This window comes from Gossypium arboreum, chromosome 6 (assembly GCF_025698485.1).
Source record: "Gossypium arboreum isolate Shixiya-1 chromosome 6, ASM2569848v2, whole genome shotgun sequence".
Lineage (NCBI taxonomy): Eukaryota > Viridiplantae > Streptophyta > Magnoliopsida > Malvales > Malvaceae > Gossypium > Gossypium arboreum.
In genome coordinates, this window is record NC_069075.1 from 58,274,656 (window position 1) to 58,296,743 (window position 22,088).

Below are 22,088 nucleotides of genomic sequence, written 5' to 3' on the forward strand. Positions count from 1 at the left end.
CTGACGTGATTCGGGCCCTCTTAACCACCGACCATTGGGAGTTGTTCTTTGGGATCATCGAACCAACATACCTCGAGCTCACTATGGAACTATGCTCAACGTTCCATCTCCAGACCGTAACAACGAACTACGATGATCCCGGCACGGTGCAGATTCACCTAGGCGGGTTAGTCCGCTAGCTGAGCGTCCCAGAGTTCGGTGCTGCACTAGGCTTATATACGGAGGAGTTCAAGGAGGAAAATGAACTACATACTCTCACTCGCCACATACACTTTTCTCCCTCGAAGTGCTGGCACACTTTGGCCCCTGGAGCAACCTCTTACAATCCTAGCCGCTCCAAGGCATCAGTTCTCACACCATCCCTGAGGTACCTACAAGCCATTTTAGCTCATATGATTACAGGAAGGCGAGAGAGCACTGGCGTTGTCAACACTCACGATGCCTACTTCTTATGGTGTATGTCGCACGGGCACGTCATCGACCTTGCCTACTTCATCGCCCTCGCGATTCAGCAAAAAATGGAGCGGCATAGGAAGGGGGTCATCTCAATTGGCCCCTACGTGACTTGATTGGCCGACACTTCAGGCTCCTCAACACTGCGGCCCAAGAATCATCCCTCACCCTCATCGGCCAGATGTCTCCACAATACATCTTGAGCATACTTAGCATGAGGATGATCGAAAAGCGCCGAGGAACCTACCCTCCCCAATATCGTCTCGCCCAATCTACAGAGGAGGAGGCCTATGAAGACATTCCTAATGATGTACCCCCATAGCACGAGGACCTACCGACTCAGCCACCACCACCCTCTCGTCCAGTTCATGTGGCGGCTTCATATGCTGACATCTCTGAGCGGCTCACTCGATTCGAGCAGTAGTGTTTTCAACAATTTGACAACATTGATGCTACTCTACAGTAGATTTGTCATCATCTCCACATCTCATCACCAGTCCCACCTCGCAAACCATCCAGCGATGATGATGTTTAAAAACATTTATTTATTATTTTATGTTTTTAATTTTTATTAAAACTACTTTTTTATTTTTATTAGATTTTAGAAATATTATTTTTAATTATTAATTTCGGTTATTTCTTTTTGAGTAATTATTCTTCCTAATATCCCCTAAAAAGTTCCTAATTTTATCACAGTTATATAGAGCTCTTAAGCTCATCATCACATAGGAACTAAAACTCCACCAGGAAAGGTTCTCCACGACTGCCAGTCCTACTCGCCCACGACCATAGCTACCACTAGAGATAATATCCTTTTGGCGCAGGACTTATGGTCTAATGAACCTCTACGACCGCCGGAGTATCCTCCTCTACTCTTGAACCGATTACTCTCCAGAACTCCAGTTCGAGGAATTAATCATGCAGGAAGTTTCACTTCTCTCCCTATCTTATTTTTATACTCTAATATCTATCTTTGTACATTGAGGGCAATGTACATTTTCAGTGTGGGGGGAATTTATTTCATTATCAGAAAAATCCCTGAATGACTGTCTTGTTCTCTTGAAAAGCTCTCATATCATATTTAGGATAAATTTTAATTGATTTATGATTTTGATTGATATATATTGAATTAAAACATTAGAGAATAAAGCATGATGAGTTAATTTTTAAGAATTTAAAATCTTAGGCTGTTTCCCCAAAGTTTAGGTATTACTTTGAGTTGGAATTCACAAGTTGTTAAACATCAAAAAACCATAATTTTTGTGAGATTTTTTAGCCCTTTCAGCATCTATTAATTCTTTTATGCTCACTTTTATTATTTCTTTGAGTGCGTCAGTATTGAACTGTTATTTTAGAACTTGCTTGATTATGCATGTCGATACCACACCATTTGATTTGATATGTCAAAATGATTAAGGCACTTAGGATTAACCTACTCATGCCATGAAAAGCCTACCTCCAGGATTAACCCCTAGTAAACCCCCTTGAGCTTAACAAGTCATTTCTTGTATTACTCTTAATATTCACCTTTAACCCATTATTGTTGAAATCCCTTAAATTAATTTAAGCCCCATTTTTGTCGAGATTTGAATTGAAATAGTTGCTTAGCTATGTTTTATTCTACTCTGTAATTTAATATGTTCTTAAAAAAAATGTATACATATTAGTAGTGATTTTCTGTTTGTAAGCTTCAGAAGTTAAATTCCTTAGTCTGAGAAGAAGCTCTGTTGTACGCAAGTGATGATTAACTCTTTTTCTAGTTAGGTAATTTTTCAATTCAATCTCAATTCTAACCCTTTCTTTCAGCTTGTGACCACACCCCTTAACCAAACCTCATTACAACCCTCTAAAGACCTTTTTGATTAATGTATCATCTTAAATTATAGTGGTGGAGATTTGATTTTCATGCAAGCCTACGGTAATGACTTTTCATTATTGACTATTGAGTGCTTCCTTTATTGTCCTTAAACACCTCGAGTGATTTAAGTGAATTTGTAGTGAAGATGTGAAACTCTGTGATATTCTGAATCAAAGGTAATTACTTAAATGAAGAGAGACACCTATGTTTGCATGATTAAATACTCAACTTGGAATGTTTGAAATTTTTATATTCTTTTAGTTGAATTCTCAATGTATGATTACCTATGGATTATTATGAGATATTATCGATAGAAATTATAAGTTGAGAAGAATTTATTTTGATTATGAGTTGAGAATTTTTCTTGAGGACAAGCAAATGCTTAAGTGTAGGGTATTTGATAAATCGTAATTTATACATATTTTTACCCCATGTTTAACACATTTTATGGATGATTTTCCATTATAATTGGTGAATTCGATGCTCCTAATGCTTTAATTTCATGTTTTACACTTAAGAGAGCATAGGAGAGCGAAAGAAACGAGAAACGGGCCAAAAACGGAGAAAATGGGTCAAAGTACGAAATCAACACGGCCTGACCTCCTCACATGGGCAGACCACACGGCCGTGTCAATTTGGCAGGCTCAAGCACGGCCTGAAGTAATCACACACGGGCGTGTCACACAGGCGTGTCCCTGCCGAGCCCAAGTTGAGTCCAATTCAGAAAAGGCTAATTTTGAGGGCTTTTAGGTATTCCAAAGCCTATAAATACACCCTAGAGGAGGAAGAAAAGTGAGGACGGAGTAGGGGGTAAGGAATTACTCCAAGAAAGCTGATTGATTCATCTCAGAAGTCGAATTCATCATCAAGATTGAAGATCTCTCCTCAATTCCCCTTCAGGAGTTTTGGGTTTTCTTTATGTTTTGTGTTCTTTATTATTCTAAGATGTTTTCTTATTTAGTTATGAACTAAATCCCCTAAATACCTAAGGGGAATGAAACCTAAGACGAATCTTGTTATTATTTTCTGAATTGTATGATAAATATTTGGCTTGTTCTTAATTATGTGTTCTTAATTCTTGTTTTGATATCCCAGGATATTGATTCAAGATAAGCTCTTATTCAGAGGAGGAATAAACCCTGTCTAAGAGTGCATTTGTCATAATTAAGCGGAGTTGATTGCGTGCCTAGACATAGGGTGACAAGATTTTGTCGAATTAGGGTGAAACCTAATAAGAGGATCCATAGATTGAGTTAATGCAACCCTAGAGTGTTAATTAGAGAAAAGTCTTGGTTATTCAATCTAAGGATTAGACATTATTAGTCTTGAATAAAGATAATAACATAACTTAGGGATCTCTACGGAACAAGCTAAATGAATAAATCGTCCGATTCGGAGCCAGAATAACAAGTAAAGTCTAGGTGGATTTTTCCTTAGGTGTTGTCTTCATTCAATCGATTTTTCCAAAAGCAATTCTGTAACACCCCTAGCCCGAGTCCGATCGCCAGTTTAGGCTAAGAGGTATTACCGAGCTAAACATTTAATTTCTCATTCACATTAATTAACATAAACAGAGATCGAGCTGCATAGATACTGATCTTTGAGTTATATATATATGCCATTTTCATATGGCCAAAATATTTACATTTACAAAACATATTTTGCCAACAGTCTAACCTATACATGCCATATCGAGACCAAATATAACTGTACCAACAAAATCGATAGTATGATGAATTGCTGACGATCCCCGAGTCGATAGCCAAAATCAACAATCTATAAAACAGAAAAATAAGAAACAGAGTAAGCTTTCGAAGCTTAGTAAGTTTTAAGCATTTCATACCATTAAAGCTTGTCATTTAAATCAAAAATTGAGTATCACAAAATTCGTATTCTAATTGTAATTCACTTGGCCGAATATACACAAGTACACTAGTTATAAAACCTATTCGCCGAATATATATATATGAATACACAAGAAATTTCCAGCACATATTTCACTATACTATATAGCTTAAGCAATTACTTTAAGTCACATACTTTCCTATGATGACATACCTTGACTGAATAGGTTATTGTCTTATTCTTAAATACCGAATTCATCCACACATATATATATCGTTCTTTGATACTAATAATTTACTTTGCAATCAATTCACATATCAGTACATAATACGTACCTTAACATGTAAAATATATATATTACTTACTCGACGATGGATACCACGAATATTCAATGTCATAATCTTACTTAACTTACTGGCATCGGTCCTGTCAAGTCTTAGAACTCGAAACACATTTCTAACATGAGCCTACGGGTCTTTAACCCGGATTCCATTCCAGCACGAAGCCTGCGGGTCTTTAAACCCGGATACAATTCCATCATATAGCCTGCGGGTCTTTAAACCCGGATTCCATTCCAACACGAAGCCTGCGGGTCTTTAAACCCGGATACAATTCCAGCATATAGCCTGTGGGTCTTTAAACCTGGATACCATTCCAGCACGAAGCCTGCGGGTCTTTAAGCCCAGATACACACATCAAATATCATACCTATTTAATCATTTACTAACACATCTAATGGAACATTTCACATTAGTAGCGATTTGCTACATTCGGACATAAGCTTCATATGAACACCACCATTTTCATTTTGGTTTAAAAATCATACATACATATCACATATACCTCTCACCAATCAAGCTTAAGCCGAATTGGTCATTCAACAATAGATCATGTACTTAGATTATTTACCACACAACTTAATTCAAATAGAACCAAAAAGATCAAAATTCATCTAGTATATATATATCAAGGCATCATTAATTTTATACTAAAGGCGATTACTCAAAACTTACCTCGGATATTTTGAACAAATGCGGATAGGCTACTCGATTGCTTTCTCCTTTCCCCTATCGAATTTAGTTCCTATTTACTCTTGAGCTTTAATTTAAACAAATGAATTTGTTTAATTACTTACTCAACTTTAATTCTTTAATAGTCACATCTGACAATCATATAATTTCAATGCATATTATGTTTTATAAAACATGCCACGACTCGATTTAATGTTTATTTAATCTCTATCTAAATCGCATGCACAAACAAAGATTCACCTAACTTATTATGCTACCTTATGTATGAATTCAACCATATATATACGAATATCAACTTATTGAACATTTATCACATTTCCACTTGCTATTTATCAATAATGCCGCACACACACACAAATACATTCATACTCATATGCATGCAATTTCATTAATGATTACTATATGACCCATTCATTTCTAACTATTCAACTCAACCTTCATATTCAATTTTATAGGTAATGCCGAATGCCCAACTTAATCAAACTCAAAATTTAGTTTTCATCATTTTAATTAATTACTACTTATTCTTCAAAATTTCAAATACAAGGTAATTAGCACCTATACAATTAAACTGAATTAACAAGCACCTATAGACTTTGGCCGAATGCCATTAAACACAAGTCATCAAAGATCTTATTTTTAATCATCGTATATATATAATTAGTAAAATGGATTGATTATACATATATACTAGCAAAATCGAACATAATAATTTTACCTATGTATAACATTACTCACATTCCAATACTCATATTATTCAAAATCATACCCTAAAAAAGGAATCATGAACAATGACGAATCCTTAGATGTTTAAACATCTAATTTACTCAATTCAAACACCTAAACGGCATTTGTTCAAGACATTAAGCAACTCCATGGTCGGTTATTACACATATGAGCATTAACAATTCATACTTTTAACAAGATCAACTTCTTTCATCAACAAATTCTTCATCAAAACTTAAAGGCAATAATCAAATTCCTTCTTTATCAACCATAACCGAATGTTCAATTCATCCATCAAAATTCAAAATTTTGGCATGGGCTAAGTAAAAAACATGATGATTAACCTAAAACAAGCTAGAATTTCAAAAATCTAACACAATTTACTAACCTTCCTTATGATTCAAATGGCGAATGTCTTGCTCCTCTTTTCTTTCTTTAGATTCGCTAAGAAGAACAAAGATGAGACTTTCTTTTCTTCACCATTCTTTCTATTATTCTTTTATTTTATTCATCTATATTATAAAGTATAAAGCCATTTAACTAATAATTAATACATATATTTAATATAAAAGCATCATCATGGCCGGCCACTATAAACAAAAATGGATATTTGACATGCAAGTCCAACCTTTTTATAACGTGCATTAATAGACCACTCTTAAATTTACCTATCACATTTCACAATTATCTTACATAAGTCCTATTTAATAAATTTCACATACAAATGACAAAATTAAAGCATGAAACTTTCACATGTGCATGTACACATACCATAAGCATAGAATATAATGGTTAATTATTTTTATGACTCGGTTTTGTGGTCCTGAAACCACTTTCCGACTAGGGTCAAATTAGGGCTGTCACAAATTCCCCAATTCCATTCTCTGTGCATTCTTAGTTTAGATAATTAGTTAATTAAAACAAAAACCTCTTTATTCTTAGGCTAGATAATAAAAGACAATCATTACTAGTACTTTTAGTTCCTTTGGGTTCAACAATCCGGTCTTGCTAAAACTATACTACTGTTCGATAGGTACACTTGCCTACATTGCGATAATAGTTAGTTCAAGAACGAGTAATTATAAATATTTAAAACCTATCACGAAACCTCGCGATCAATATAATTGCTTATGTATATGAAAATGTGAAGGAATTGATAAGAAGTATTCAAACCATACATGTTTTGAATGAATAAATTCATCAAAATCTTAATTAACTACATGCATGAATTCGAGATAAAATGATGAATTCATATAAATATATCATGTTTTGAATAATTGTTTTAAATGCGGTTATTTAATAATATGAGTTTATTACCATACGAGCTTACTAAGCTTTATAGCTTACTTTGTTTTCTTTTCTATGTTTATGGAGTTTCAGAGGCTTGCTCGAGTTGAAAATCGACGAAGATTTCATCAAACTATCCAGCTATGGTTTGGTACTTATGAGTTTTGTGATTTTGTTTATATGGCATGTATAGGCTTGAGTATTTTTTTTATTAAGATTTGAGTGATGTATTTGGCCATTTTATATGGCTTATTAATGACTTATGTTTGATGTGTAATTTGCCTTATGTAATGGCATAATTTGGTATGATTGGTGATGGTTTAAGATGAACATTTGGTAATTTGGTATATGTTGAGTATTTACTTATGAAAAGCATGAATTTAGACTTAATAAATGAATCATTAATAGATGATTTATAAGTTAAGCTTTGTGTGTGATTAATGATGATAAATTACATATTTGAAATAGGTTGAATTAATGAATGTATTATGTGTTTTGGTATGTGATAGAATAGGTGTGAAATGAGAAATGAATCATGCTAGTTTTGGTATGTGTTTTGTACAAGAAATGGTTATGATTTGAGTTGATGAAATGGAGGGAATTGGTATGACATGTTTGATGCATAAAATAACATGTCTTGCCTGACTATTAATGTATTGAACTGGTGCAAAATGTTGGGTTTTAGGTATGCATGATAAGGGTGAGAAATGTGGCTTAAACCAAGTCTATTTTCACTCCACACGGCTGAGCACACGAGCGTGTGGCTCGACCATGTGTGACACATAGCCTTGGTACACAGCCGTTTGTCCCCTGGGGTAGCCCTTTGAAATTAAGTCAGTATACCCTTCAGGTTTGGCACAGCCTAGACACACGGGTATGTCTACTGGTCATGTGTGGCACACGGGCTGGCACATGGGCGTGTGACTGGTCGTGTGTAGCACACGGGCTGGCACATGGGTGTGTGACTGGTCGTGTGACCCAAGTCAGTAACCTTTATAAATTTCACACTGCCTGGCACATGGTCGTGTCCTCAGCCATGTGGTACAAATCAGTATGTATGCCCTGTTTTCGCACAACCTGTGACACGAGTGTGTCTGGTGGCCGTGTGCTAAAACAGCTTGTGACACAAGCGTGTCTGGTGCCGTGTGAAGCACACGGCCTGTTTACACAGGCGTGTGATCCTTTTATGCATGAAAATTTTCTAAATTTCCCAAAGTTTTCAAATGTTATCGGTTTAGTCCCGAACCTCTTCCAATCATGTTTTAAGGTCTCGTAGAGCCTTATAAGGGACATCGTGATTATGTTTGATTAATGTTTATGAGATAATAGATTCAAGCATGAGAAATGTATTTTGTATACTGTATTTGATCGGTAATGCCTCGTAGCCCTATTCTGGCGACGGATACGAGTTAGGGATGTTACAATTAGCAACTAATTTGCAATCAAAATGTGAACCTTCATCACTAATCAAAGCACGAGGGATACCAAACCTGGTAAAAATATTCTTATGTAGAAATTTCAATACTGAATTGGCATCATTCGTTGGTATAGCAATAGCCTCAACCCACTTAGAGACATAATCAACAGCTATGTATACATTGGCCCAAGAAGGTGGAAATGGACCCATAAAATCAATTCCCCATACGTCAAATAGTTTCACTTCTAAAATAGTTTACAAGGGCATTTCATACCTCCTCAATAGATTTCTAGTTCTTTAACAGTGATCGTAAGCTTGACAAAATGCATGAGCATCTCTAAACATGTTTGGCCAATAAAAACCAGATTGGAGAACTTTTGCAACAGTTGTCATGCCCTCAAAGTGTCCCGTATACGGTGCTGAATGAAAATGATATAAAATACTTTGAATCTCATCATTCGGAACACACCTCCGAATTATCTGGTCTACACAATGTTTGAATAAAAATGGCTCATCCCAAATATACTGCTTGGCATCATGGATAAGTTTCCTTCGTCATTGATTGGTGAGCTCAGGTGGCAGCATTCCACTAACCAAAAAATTTATGATATTGGCATACCACAGTAATGCCAGGGCAACTAAGAGTTGCTCATATGGGAAATCATCTTGAATGCGCTGAATATTATTGTCTTTATTTCCTACTTCAATTTGAACAAGTGATCAGCCATTTGATTTTTTGTGTCTTTCATATCTCTAATTTCCAGATCAAATTCATGTAGTAGTAGTATCCGTCTAACTAATTTAGGCTTGGTATCTTTCTTGGTCACCAAGTACTTAAGAGTAGAGTGGTCCGTATAAACTGTAACTTTGGTGCCCACTTAAAAAACTCTAAATTTGTCAAAGGAAAATACCACAACTAATAGCTCCTTCTCAGTGGTGGTATAATTCAGCTATGAATCTATCAACGTGCCACTTGCATAGTAGACAGCATGAAATACATTGTCCTTTCTTTGCCCAAGTATTGCTTCTATGAAAAAATCACTAGCATCACACATAAGTTCAAAAGGTAAGGTCCAATCTAGTGTTATGACTATTGGTGTTATGACTAGCCGCTTTTTCAATTCCCCAAATGCTTGTAAGCAGAGCTCATCACAATTGAAAGATTTGTTACGTTCTAACAATGTACACAGAGGTTTGGATATTTTCGAAAAATCTTTGATAAATCGTTGATTGAATCCTAAATGGCCAAGAAAACTGTGAATACCTTTAACTATGGAGGGTGGTGGCAATTCTCAATAACCTCAATTTTTGCTTTGTCGACGATAATCCCTTACTGCGAAATTTTATGTCCCAGAACAATGCTTTCACAGACCATGAAGTGGCATTTCTCCTAATTAAGAACAAGGTTTGTTTCTTTACATTGACAACTAACTCCATATTTTTTAAACAGTCTTTAGAAGTATCACCAAACACCAAGAAGTCATCCATAAAAACTTCTAAAAATTTCTCCACCATGTCTGAAAATATTGCCATCATGCAACACTAAAATGTTGCCGGCGTATTGTATAATCCAAACTTAATTCACCGGAATGCAAAAGTTCCATAAAGACATGTGAATGTGGTCTTCTCTTGATCAGTAGGAGCTATGGCAATCTGGTTGTACCCCGAATAACTGTCTAGAAAATAATAAAAGTCTTTCCTCGCTAATCTATCTAACATTTGGTCGATAAGTGGCAGAGGAAAATGGTTGACCAAATGGCAGAAGAAAATGGTACGAGTAAGAATGAGTTCGTTGTTATCATTGCGTACCACGGTGACACCCCCTTTTTTAGGTACACATTAAACGATGGTCACCCAAGAACTATAAAAAATTGGGTATATAATTCCAGCATCTAGCCATTTGATAATCTCCTTTTTGACAACTTTCTTCATAATGGGATTCAGTCTTCTTTGTTGCTCGATAGATTTGTCATGGCAATCCTTCAGTAATATCTTATGCATGCAGATTGCTGGACTGATTGAGCCTCTTGATTTAATGTTAGTGCCCGCAGAGATAACTACTAGCAATGTGTTGTAATCTCCCAGGTAAGCATACTTCACATGTACTAGCAAAGGTTTCAATTCCAACGTAGGAGGATCTTCTATGGATGGTCGAAAAAGTTTAAAAGATTAGCCCGATAAATTTAATATTTGAAACTTCTCCTTGATCCATTCTCAATTTTCTTAGCTTCCATCAATTCACCAAGCTCTTCAATCATTTCTGGTTCAACTAACTCAAATGAGTCTGCATCATCATTATAATTATTGTGATAAAATTCTACAAATTCTTCTTAAACTATTATGTCAACAATCTTAACACATTCTTTATTTGTATCTACACACTTCATAACATCAAAAACATTAAAGGTTATCTGATGATCATTAACTCGTATTGTTAATTCACCTTTTTGTACATCAAATAATGTTCTACCAGTTGCTAGAAAAAGTCTCCCAAGTATGATTAGTACCTCTTTATCAACCTCACATTCTAGAATAACAAAATCTATTGGAAAAATAAATTTGGCAACTCTTACCAACACATCTTCGATTTTACCTCTTGGATGTGCATATAAACGATCAGCTAATTGCAATGTGACAGTTGTCTCTCTTTCCCTATTCCCAGCTTCTTAAAAATAGACAAAGGCATTAGATTTATATTTGCACCTACGTTGCATAATGCTTTACCTACGTAATGATTTCTAATAGAGCAAGGTATAGTAAAACACCCTGGATCCTTTAGTTTTATTAGAAACTTGTTTCTGTGCATTGTTTACACCTTGTAGTGAGAGTGATAGTTTCAAACTCCTCTAACCATCTCTTCTTTGATAAGATATCTTTCATGAATTTCGCATAATTTGGCATTTGTTCCAATGCTTCCACTAATGGTATGTTGATATGTAATTGCTTCAGGACATCCAAGAATTTCTTGAGTTGAAAATCTTAGATTTTTGGAAATGCTGAAGAAAATGTGATGGTGGCCTTTCTTCCATTTGTTAAGGTTTTTTTGCCATGGCATTTTTATTGGCAATACAAGATGAATAAGCTTCAACATTTTTCTGGTTGCTCTTTTCTTTTTAGCCTGCTCTACTACTGGTTCTAAATTCTTCTTATTTGTGAAATCTGAACTAGCTTCTTCAATAGTGGTGTCATTAACAACTCCTAGTAACTGCATATCAATTCTGAGGGTAATGGTTTTGCACTATTCCTTCCCTTGAGATGGTGAATTTTCTGTATCACTCGGCAGTGCTCCTTGCAGTTTTGAGCTTAATGCTTTGGCAATTTACCCCACTTGATTTTCTAAAGCTCTTAAAGATGCAGGTTGACTTTGAATAATAGCATCGTTCTTGGCCATGTATTCCTTCAATAGAGCTTCCGTAGATGAAGAACTCGAAGTTGAATTTTGCTAAGCATTTTGTTGTGGCATGGGTTGATTGTATCTAAGTGGTGCACTGCAACATTCTGTCAAATAGCATTACTGGAATTTTGCACCCATTGATTACTCCAACTAAAATTGGGATGTTGCTTCCACCCTGGATTATATGTGTTGGGATATGGGTTGTTTTTGTTGCAATTAAGATTTCCCATATAATAAACTGAGGCTGGGTTTGATGGGCATTCATTAAGAACATGATCTTTTCCACAATAAACACATGTTAACTCAACTGCTTTCATTTCCTACATTGCAGCTGGTCTTTTCAGTGCTTTAATCATATTTGTTAAAAATGATACTTGAGTTGTTAGGGAAGTAACCACATCAAGTTCCATTGCACCAGTAACTCTTCTGCCAATCCCTACTCTTGTAGTGGGGTATTGATAATCATTGTTTGCTATCCTCTCCAAAATTTCATATGCGTCATTACATGATTTATTGAGCTAAGCCCCATTGGTAGATGTGTCAACCACCATCCTTGTATGAGCATTCAATCCATTGTAAAACATTTCCATTTGCGTCTAATATTGAAAACTATGTATTGGGCATTTTCTAATTAACTCCTTTAATCACTCCTATGCTTCATATAATGTTTCATCCTCAAATTGCCGAAAGAACGTAATATCGTTCCTCAATTTGGCATTCATGTTTGGAGGATTATATCTTAGCAGAAACCTCTAACAAATTTCATTTCAAGATACCACTGTACCTGGCAGCAATGCATTTAACCATGCTCAGGCATGACCTCACAATCAATAAGGGAATAACTTCAGTCTCAAGGCATCTTCAGGAACATCTTGCTGCCTGAATGAGTCGCAAACTTCCAAAAAGTGTCTTAATGCAACCATGGATCTTTAGTAGACAATCCACTAAACTGCCCTATAGTTTGTAACATTTGAGACATCATCGGCTTTAACTCAAAATGTTAAGCTTGAATATGCAGCCTAACAATTCCTGGATTTTTTAATCAATTCCAAGATATGCACTAAATGTTCTCTGATGAGTTTGTATCTTTCATCGATTATTCGAGGAATATCAACATCCCTTCCATTCTGACGTAATGGCTCTTCTCTAACCTGATCATTTTTAATTCTTTCCGTTTCTCGCAATTCTTTTCTCCTTCTTCTCAAGGTTCTTTCAATTTCTGGATCAAAAGAATACTCTTTAAGTGTAAAAATATCTCTACTCATGCACCAACAAAAAACCTGAAAAACAAAAATCAAAACAACTAATTAAGCTAAACTAACAAAATTAAAGAGGTAATAATAAACCAAATTTTCACCAATATTGTCGATCCCCAACAACGGCACCAAAAACTTGTCGAGTTTGAATGTGTAATGCGGATGTACAAGTATACACGTCAAATCAAGTAATAAAGTGATGAGTGAGTATCGTCTCCACAGGGATCGGAATTGATTAAAAAATCGTTATGTTATTACAACGAATTTGACTAATTAAACAGTGCAAAAGAAACATATGGCAAATTGATGAAGAGAATTAATAAATAGATTAATAAAATCAATTATGAATGAAAAAATGCCAGGGAAATTGAAATGCTATGGCAATTCTCAAAGAGTAAGTGGGGAGGATTTGTATTGTTGAATGAGAAAAGCTGGAATTACTCAAGTTTTATTTTTATATCATAATAATGCCATGGCAAAATATTGATCATTTTACTACTCAAGGACTCACTACTGCAATTTGCTTCTTTCGAGAGCTAGACTTTAAGCTATCATTCTGAGTTTTTGTATGTCTACAGAACTCAAGAATGATATCCAGGTTGTTCTTCCTTTCCCAGTACAGATCGCAACTTCTACGTCTAAAGTGCTGCGAATATTCTTTTGAATTCTCTCTTGTATCAATCGATAATAATATAATTTATTTAATTTTTTCAAAATTAAATCAGATCTAACAACATACCATACAATCATCTATGTCTAGAGCTTGCATGCATGCATTTAAAATAATCACAAATTGAATGAAACAGTAATCTACTCAAATCAAACCATAGGTATTAAATATAGTAAAAATTCACCCAAATAATTCCAACCTAATGAGATTTAGCTCATGGATTGGGCATTCAAATCCAAAATAAAACCATTCAACATCATCATTCAAGTTTACAAATCACAAAGTTCAAATCAGAAAATAAAGGCAGAATTGTAGAAAGCTCTCACAACTCTAACTTTTATTTTAATACTAAAATTTGATGTAAAACCCAAGGTAGATTTCTCTTCCCCTTCCTTGAGTCTGTGATTTTTTGCTCTGTTCACCCAAATAATTCCAACCTAATGAGATTTAGTTCATGGATTGGACATTCAAATCCAAAATAAAATCATTCAACATCATCATTCAAGTTTACGAATCACAAAGTTCAAATCAGAAAATAAAGGCAGAATTGCAGAAAGCTTTCACTACTCCAACTTTCATTTTAATACTGAAATTTGATGCAAAACCCAAGGCAGATTTCTCTTCCCCTTCCTTGAGTCTATTATTTTTTGCTCTATAAGCTGCTACCCTCTCCTCTTTTTTCTCTGAAATTTTCCACGAGAATTCGATCTAAAGAAAAACTGTTCTCTAATTCTTCTTTCCCCAAAATCCTCGTTGCTTTTTTTTTCTCTATTCTCTTTTATAGGGTAAGTCCCTCCCTCTCAAAACACACATTTTGCTTCCTCTTTTTCAAGGTGGTTTTGGTATAAGTATAGTTTGCTAGAGTGACGTAGACTGAGTACTGCATCATCTTTTTAGAATTGTCATGGCATTCTTGTTGGCAATCAACCAACATTTTGCCATGCCAATATTTCACTTCCTTCATTTTCTTTCTCCTTTCTCTCTTCTCTTCTTCATCCTACACCTAATGCCAGCAACAACCAAGACCTTTCTTCCCCGGTAACAAAATAATAACATTTATAGCACAATCCAAGCTTTGTTATGCAATGTTCTAAAATTATCATAAAAATGCAAACATATTTACTTAATAACAAAAAATTAATTCAATCTAGAGGCCTAAAATATAACTCTTTTCAAGAGTTATCAGCAACTCTTCACGAAAGTTGTAAAGGAATTTTATGCCACCTCTCCAGATAATGCTTTCATCTATGCACGCGGTGCTTCGGTGTTAGTCGATGAATACTCCATCAACACACAATATGGTTACCTAAAAGCCGTGATGAACATTCTAAATTTTTCAAGACAATAACAGTAGAAGGACCCAATCAAGTTCTCAAAATGACTGCTACACCATCGACCGTGTTTCTTTCAAGCCTCATTGTAGGGTACAGTACCATTTTCTTAAATCTTGCCTTAGCCCTTGAACTCATAACTCTACTATTTCAAAGGAACACATGTTGTTACTGCACTTTATTATGACTGGAAGAAAGATAAATGTTGGAAAAATTATTTTTAAAGAAGTTCATCATTGCGCACAAAAGAATGCAGGAACCTTGAATTTTTCATCTCTTATTACTGCACTTTGTCAACGGGTCATGTAACGCCCTGAATTTGGGCCTAGAAGGAATGGGCCTTGAGTGTGGGAATGCAAAAAAGTTTAGGTGTGCGAGAAATATCACAAATTATGTGTAGCTTTAGTGGCTAAGTTTTTGGGCATATTTGGGAGTGCTTGAGAAGCCTGGGTTCAAATCTAGGCTTTAGAAAAATTTTAGTTTTTCCTCTTAAGTGAATCTGGACACTAGCACATAGGTCTTATAATTAATTATGGATGATTTTTATCACAAAAGGAGCCTGTGGTGTGGTGGCAAGGCGGCGTGTATAGTAACCTTGAGGTCTGAGGTTCGAGTGGTGGCGCAGCATAAAAGAAATATTTATTTTGCTACATGGGACGGCTGGTATTTGAGTTAGATGGGGACTCTAAGTTTGAATGGGTCTTGAGGAACTTGAATGGGTTATTGGAGGAGTAAATCAAGGAAGGGGTTGAAAAGGAAATCAGGGAGTTGATTATGGAGTGATTTATAGAGGAAAAATAGGAAATTTGAAGGCAGAGAGTATTGTGCCGAATTTGGTCTTTAGGCATTAGGGGAAATTAGTTTTGGGCATTTCTTCTGGGAGCCATGTTCATTAAGGGTCATTTGGAGGTCTCTCAGTTTTCTTTTTTCTAATGTTTCAAGCCTTTTTCTCCTCATTTTTGGTTTTTACCTTTTGGCATTGAGGTTCTTTCTACTCTTTGTTTTTCGAAGTCGAATAACAGTAATTGTTCTGTTCGGGTACCTTTTATATTCTGGTTTGTTACGTTTTTCCTTTCTCCTCTTATCATTTTGTGCTTAGGATGATTACCTTAATGCTTTTGGGTTCGATTTTGGCAAACTTTCCTTGACTTCTTTTTCTATTTTTTCCCTCTTCTTCTCTTGGCCTATTCTTAGCTTCTCTCCCTCTCTGTTTCTTTTAATTTTTAGGCAATCTTTCTTTCTCTCTTCTATTGCCGATTCTCTTTTCTCTCTTTCAACACTGGCTGAATACTCCCTATCCTCTGCTCTTAATTCTGTGATACTGGTCGAATTCTTCATACCCCCTTCGTGGTTGTTTTGACTGGGTAAGTGTTCTTTAATCTAGCCATGCAGTAACTTTACTCTGTCTCTCTCTATATCGATTGTTATTGCCTTCTTTTGACAAGTTCTTCTCCATGCCGACTTTGATAGGGGAACGATTGTCCCATCTGGTACCTCGATTTAAAGGTATACTTTTGGGTGTGCCATTGGAGGTCGAATACCTCTTTCAGCCTTTCGTAGTACCACGTTTTGATATTTATCATCCGATTTTATCAACAGTTTTAGGGGCTAGACCACGCTCGTTCAATCAAGGTAGGTATCAATGATTATTACGATTTAAGCATTAGAAGGGGATGCGTCATCTTGTTGATTAATGGACTGATTGAGTGCCTTGCTTGGGTATAGGTTTTGTGCTTGAGGGTTTCTGCGCCTTTTCACTAGCAAGGTGTGTAACTGTACACTGAAACCTATCTCTGTGAACCGAGCTCATAGAATGTGGGCGTACGACAAGGAAGGCCACCATGAGCGAATTCATGGGCTTAGGCCGTAGTGGGCCAACGAAATGGGCTGAATAGGCCCAATGGGCCCGTGGGCCCACTTGTGTCAAATCAGCTGCTAGGTGGAATCTGGTTGGGCTTTTCATGTCGCGTACATAGCATAGGCCATCCTGGGCCACGTTGGGTCGGACTGGGCCGTGTGGGCCCACACAGATAAAACATATGTTATGTGGTAAGTTTTAAACTAGGCTACATCGTTCGTACAGCCATGAATAGTTCTGGGTTAAATGGGTCGTATGGGCTCAATGGGCCTATGGGCCGCGTGGGTAAATTTCGCTGTTAAGCGAAAAGTAGATAGACTTGTCATGTCGCGCACATGACTTAGGTTGTTTTGGGCCGAATGGGTCTAAATGGGCTGTGTGGGCCCAATGGGCTCGTAAGCCTACACAGATCAAATCTATAGCAAGTGACTATTAATGAACCGGGCTATGGTGTACACATAGCCGTATCTAAAGTTAGGCTAAATGGGCCACTCGAGCGTGTGGGCCCACTTGGGCTGAGTAATGGGCCTTAGGCCCACTTGCACCGTTATGTCTGTTTAGGTTACTTAGGTTGCTCGAGGCAACAATGGACACTCGGTTGGGTCGTAAAGACTTCCAATTTCTAAATCACCGAAATACCCCTAATTTGTAAAATTACGAAAATACCCCGAATTTGTGAAATTACTAGAATACCCTCGATTTGTAAAACTATCGAAATACCCTCGATTTGTAAAATTACCGAAATACCTCCAATTTGTAAAATTACTGAAATACCCCCGATTTGTAAATTATCAAAATACCCCCAATTTGTAAAATTACCAAAATACTCCCGATTTGTGAAATTACTGAAATACCCCCAGTTTGCAAAATTACCGAGATACCCCTGTAGGGTAGGATTACTGAAATACCCTTGTAGGGTAAAATGACTGTTTTGCACTAAAGAGTAAAATGATTGTTTTGCCCTTGTGGGTAAATGACTGACTTGGGCTATGACTGATTTGACTGTGAATGTATGATTGCATTTTAATTGACTTGACTATAGTTGCATGACTGATATGCTTTTAATATATGTTTAAATGACTGTTACTAAGTATGGCCATTTTGCATACACGTGTGATAATTGAGCATGACATACATGACATATTACATGGGGTTGAGATACTGATATGGAGGAAGTTTTGTTCTGATAGGGTCGTACGGGTCGCACAAGACGACTGTGGACCCAGTACTGATCTGTTAAGGTCGTACAGGTCGCACAAGATGACTGTAGACCGAAAAACGGCTTAAAGCCGCGTAATCTGATTATGGCTCTATGCCAACCTAAAAATGGCTCTGTGCCATCCTGACTATGGCTTTGTGCCAAACGTATTTACCCGTGGCTATGTGCCTAACATACTTATTGATGACTCTGTGTCGATCATATTTACCCAAGGCTGTGTGCCGATTATATTACCGTCGCTGATGGCTATGTGCCAAACATAATACAGTTACTGATGGCTTTGTGCCAATTATAATACCGCTACTGAAGGCTTAGAGCCACATATATTCTAGCAGCTTTGCTGCGATTTCGGTTAGTGCCGCAACCGGTGCTAACATTGGTGTGCTGGTCAGGTGGGTCGATTTTATCCCCACGTAAGTGTAGGGTTGGTACGGGTGGTGTGTTGGTTGGATCAGGGTGGGATGCATCCTCATACTGTTGCATATTTGTTTATGAGATCTGTCACTATATTGGGCTTAGGCCCACTTGTTCTGTTATTGGTTTGGGCTAAGCCCAATTGATTCTGTTATGGGCTGTGATCCAAATGATATTGTAGTGGGCTTCAGCCCACGTATACTCTAAACTAGACTGTACTATTACTGTAAAAAGGGCTTTGGCCCAAACTATTCCGGTTTGTTTCTGTGACAACCCAAAATTGACCCTAGTCGGATGTGGTTTCGGTACCACAAAATCGAGGCATAAAAATAATTTAAAATTTATTTTGATGCCTATAATATGTGTGTGCTCATGTGTGAATTTTGAATTCTTTGATTTAGTTAATTTGATTGTGAATTGAAAGAAAAAGGACTCATGTGAAAGGATTTAAAAATATGTAGCTAATTTCAAGAGGTTAATAAAGGAATGAAGCAAAATAAATGGAGTTGCATGTCAAATACTCCATTTATTTTGAATGAGTGGTTGACCATGTCTAGATTATGGGCAAGGGGACATGTTTCCAACATGTTTAGTTAGTGCATTATGTAGAAAGAATTAAGAAATGAAAAAAAATGAGCATGGATGCCCTCCCCATGGTGCCGTAGCTAGAGAGAAAGAAAGAAAAAAGTTGTCATTCATCCTTTCTTTGAGCAAAGACTAAGAAAGAAAAACAAAAAAGCTGTTCATCTTTTCCCTCCTTCCTTTGGCCGAAATTCCTAAGAGGAAGAAGAGATTTTACTTCATTTTCTTTGTTTAGAAGAGATCTAGAAGGAGATTTGGCTAAACTTGCATCAAGATTAAGGTATGTATGAGGTTGTGTCATGAGATTCATGCTTGTTTTGGTTGCTAACTTGATGTGCATGTTAGCCATGGTTCAAATCCTTGTTATGCCATGAAAATGGTATTTGGCCAAGGTTGATATTGTGTTAAAGCCATTGCATGCTAAATGTGAAGCTTGCTAATGATGCATGCAATGATGGATTGACTACTCTTGAAATTTCTTTGTAGCAATCTTGAGTAAGACATTGAGTTCTTTGTTTAACCATGACCAAAGTTCAATGGGGTATGATTGTGATGTATTCGCCATGATGCATTCATGAGCATGATTTATGCTTGTTACTTGATTGGTAAAATTTTGTGTTTTAGAGGGTTATGAACACCTTGAGATTGACCATGCACCTATATGTGTATATATGTTTGCACATGATATTTTGATTATGAAGAAAGTGATAAATATGTTTGATTAAAGAAGAAATTTGTTGAAGAATGTTGTGAAATTTGCATGTACATTCGGCCTAGTACATGTATAGTGTGAAAAACCTTGAAATTATTTTTGATTTTGTGTATTTATGACCATGTGTAATCGGCCACATGAGTAATTTGAGCACTTGATGTTATGTTAAAATTCTTGAGCTTAAATATATGGATGTATGTATATGTGGCCATATAATGGCGTTTTGGTTCAAAGGTTGAATGATAAATTATAATAAAGTGAGATGATATGAGATGCCGAATGTGATTTACTAGTAAACATTATTGATAGAAATATTGAATACTTCTACTTGTATTCATTAAGCTCAAGAGCAAAAGGGAGCTAAATCCGATAAAGGGAAGGAAAAAGTAGTCGAATAGCCATCGGAATCGTTCGACAACATCCGAGGTAAGTTTTCGAGTATCGAAACTTAGATTTTGATTCGATTGAATGAAGTAATAAGCAATCAAAATTCTGCCCTTGTATATGGCCATTGAGCCGAAATGATATTTTTGTTAAGTGAATTGTGCATAAAAGTTTTGTTGTGAAAATGAAACAAAGATGTGTATGAATGTTCGAGTGATATCCGGGCTAAGCCCGAAGGCAATTGTGCGAGCTATGATATCCGGACTAAGCCCGAAGGCAATTGTGCGAGCTATGATACCCGGGCTAAGCCCGAAGGCAATTGTGCGAGTTGTGATATCCGGGTTAAGTCCGAAGGCATTTGTGCGGGTTACCATAACGGGCTATGTCCGAAGGTGTTTTGAGCAGTAGCTATATCCGGATAAACTCAGAAGGTATGTGATTTGAAATTTATAAGCTGTTGGAAAATTTTCAGTTATTGCATTTGTGAAATTCCCAACAAGGTATGTTTTGTGTGTGCTTTGCACACTATGAGTAAATGCGTACGAATATTCGCTCTAATGATAAATGAGCTATCGGCATTAACTAGGCCGTTATTTGTGTATGAATATAAGAGTTGGGATTGTGAAGTAAGCATGTCTTTGAGAAATTGTGTATATGAATTATTGTTTAGCTACTTGAATGCTATGCTTTGGTTGTGTGTATATTATGGCTCGAAACTTACTAAGCATAAATTGCTTACTCCGTTTCTTTGTTTCTCTGTTTATAGATTTTGCTCGTTAGCGATCGGATTCGGGATCATAGAAGTTGAAGTCAACCACACTATCAAAGCCCTTTTTGGTACTCCTTTAGTTGAGTTCGGATATGGCATGTATAGGACTACCCTCGGTTATTTTTAAGTACTTGTGATGTATATGTGTGCGGCCATGCGAAAATGGTTCGTAATAGTGGAGTATGGAATTAGACCATTTGTGGTTTGTAATTATATATGGTTTCATGATGTGATTATGGATTGGAATGGGAGTGTTGGTCACATGATCAGCCATTGGAATGGCTAAATATGATCATATGTGGACCCATGTATGGCAAGACCATAGTTGGCCCATGGAGACTACAAATTAGGTAAAGCCTACCTTAAAAACAGATGCTGCCAGCTGCAGTGACGTGGACGGGGAAAATCACCAAAATTTTTAGGAATGGTGTTAAATAGTGAATAAATTATGTGATCGAACCTTGACGAGTCTATTTTCATATGAAAGTAACGAAACGATCATATGATCAGTATACCGGGAGATATTAAAGTTCTCGTGAGACAGGGCCAGAACGGTTTCTGGGTCCCCTGTCGCAACTTTGAAAATTTGCCATAAATTATCCAGAAGGAATTAGAAGTCATGCCTTATATTTCCAGATTCCTTTTTGAGTCCAGTTTCATTAGAAATAAACGGCATCAGTATTGAAACTCTGTACAGAGAGATATTCAAGTTGTAACGCGTGAAGGTCAGTGTAGTCGACCCCTGTAACATGGGCGACTTTAACTAATAAACTGTACCAATTGGCCCAACCAAAAATTCTGGAAATAAATCCAGGGATGGATATATGAGTCTAAATTCAGGGAAAATTTACAGAATCAGTTTCTGAGTTTTGTAACTCGAGA

The 22,088-nt window shown here is 36.4% G+C and overlaps 1 long non-coding RNA gene and 1 other non-coding gene across 2 annotated transcripts; both read left to right on the top strand.

Annotated features, from left to right (window-relative positions):
* Nucleotides 1–12,617: 12,617 nt before the first annotated feature.
* On the top strand, nucleotides 12,618–12,724 carry LOC128294758 (small nucleolar RNA R71). Its single transcript, XR_008285065.1, has one exon. It is a non-coding gene; the product is annotated as a small nucleolar RNA R71 (small nucleolar RNA).
* Nucleotides 12,725–20,134: 7,410 nt separating this feature from the next.
* On the top strand, nucleotides 20,135–21,493 carry LOC128293717 (uncharacterized). The gene is made up of 2 exons (XR_008283894.1): nucleotides 20,135–20,479; nucleotides 21,204–21,493. It is a non-coding gene; the product is annotated as an uncharacterized LOC128293717 (long non-coding RNA).
* The last annotated feature ends 595 nt before the right edge of the window (nucleotides 21,494–22,088 follow it).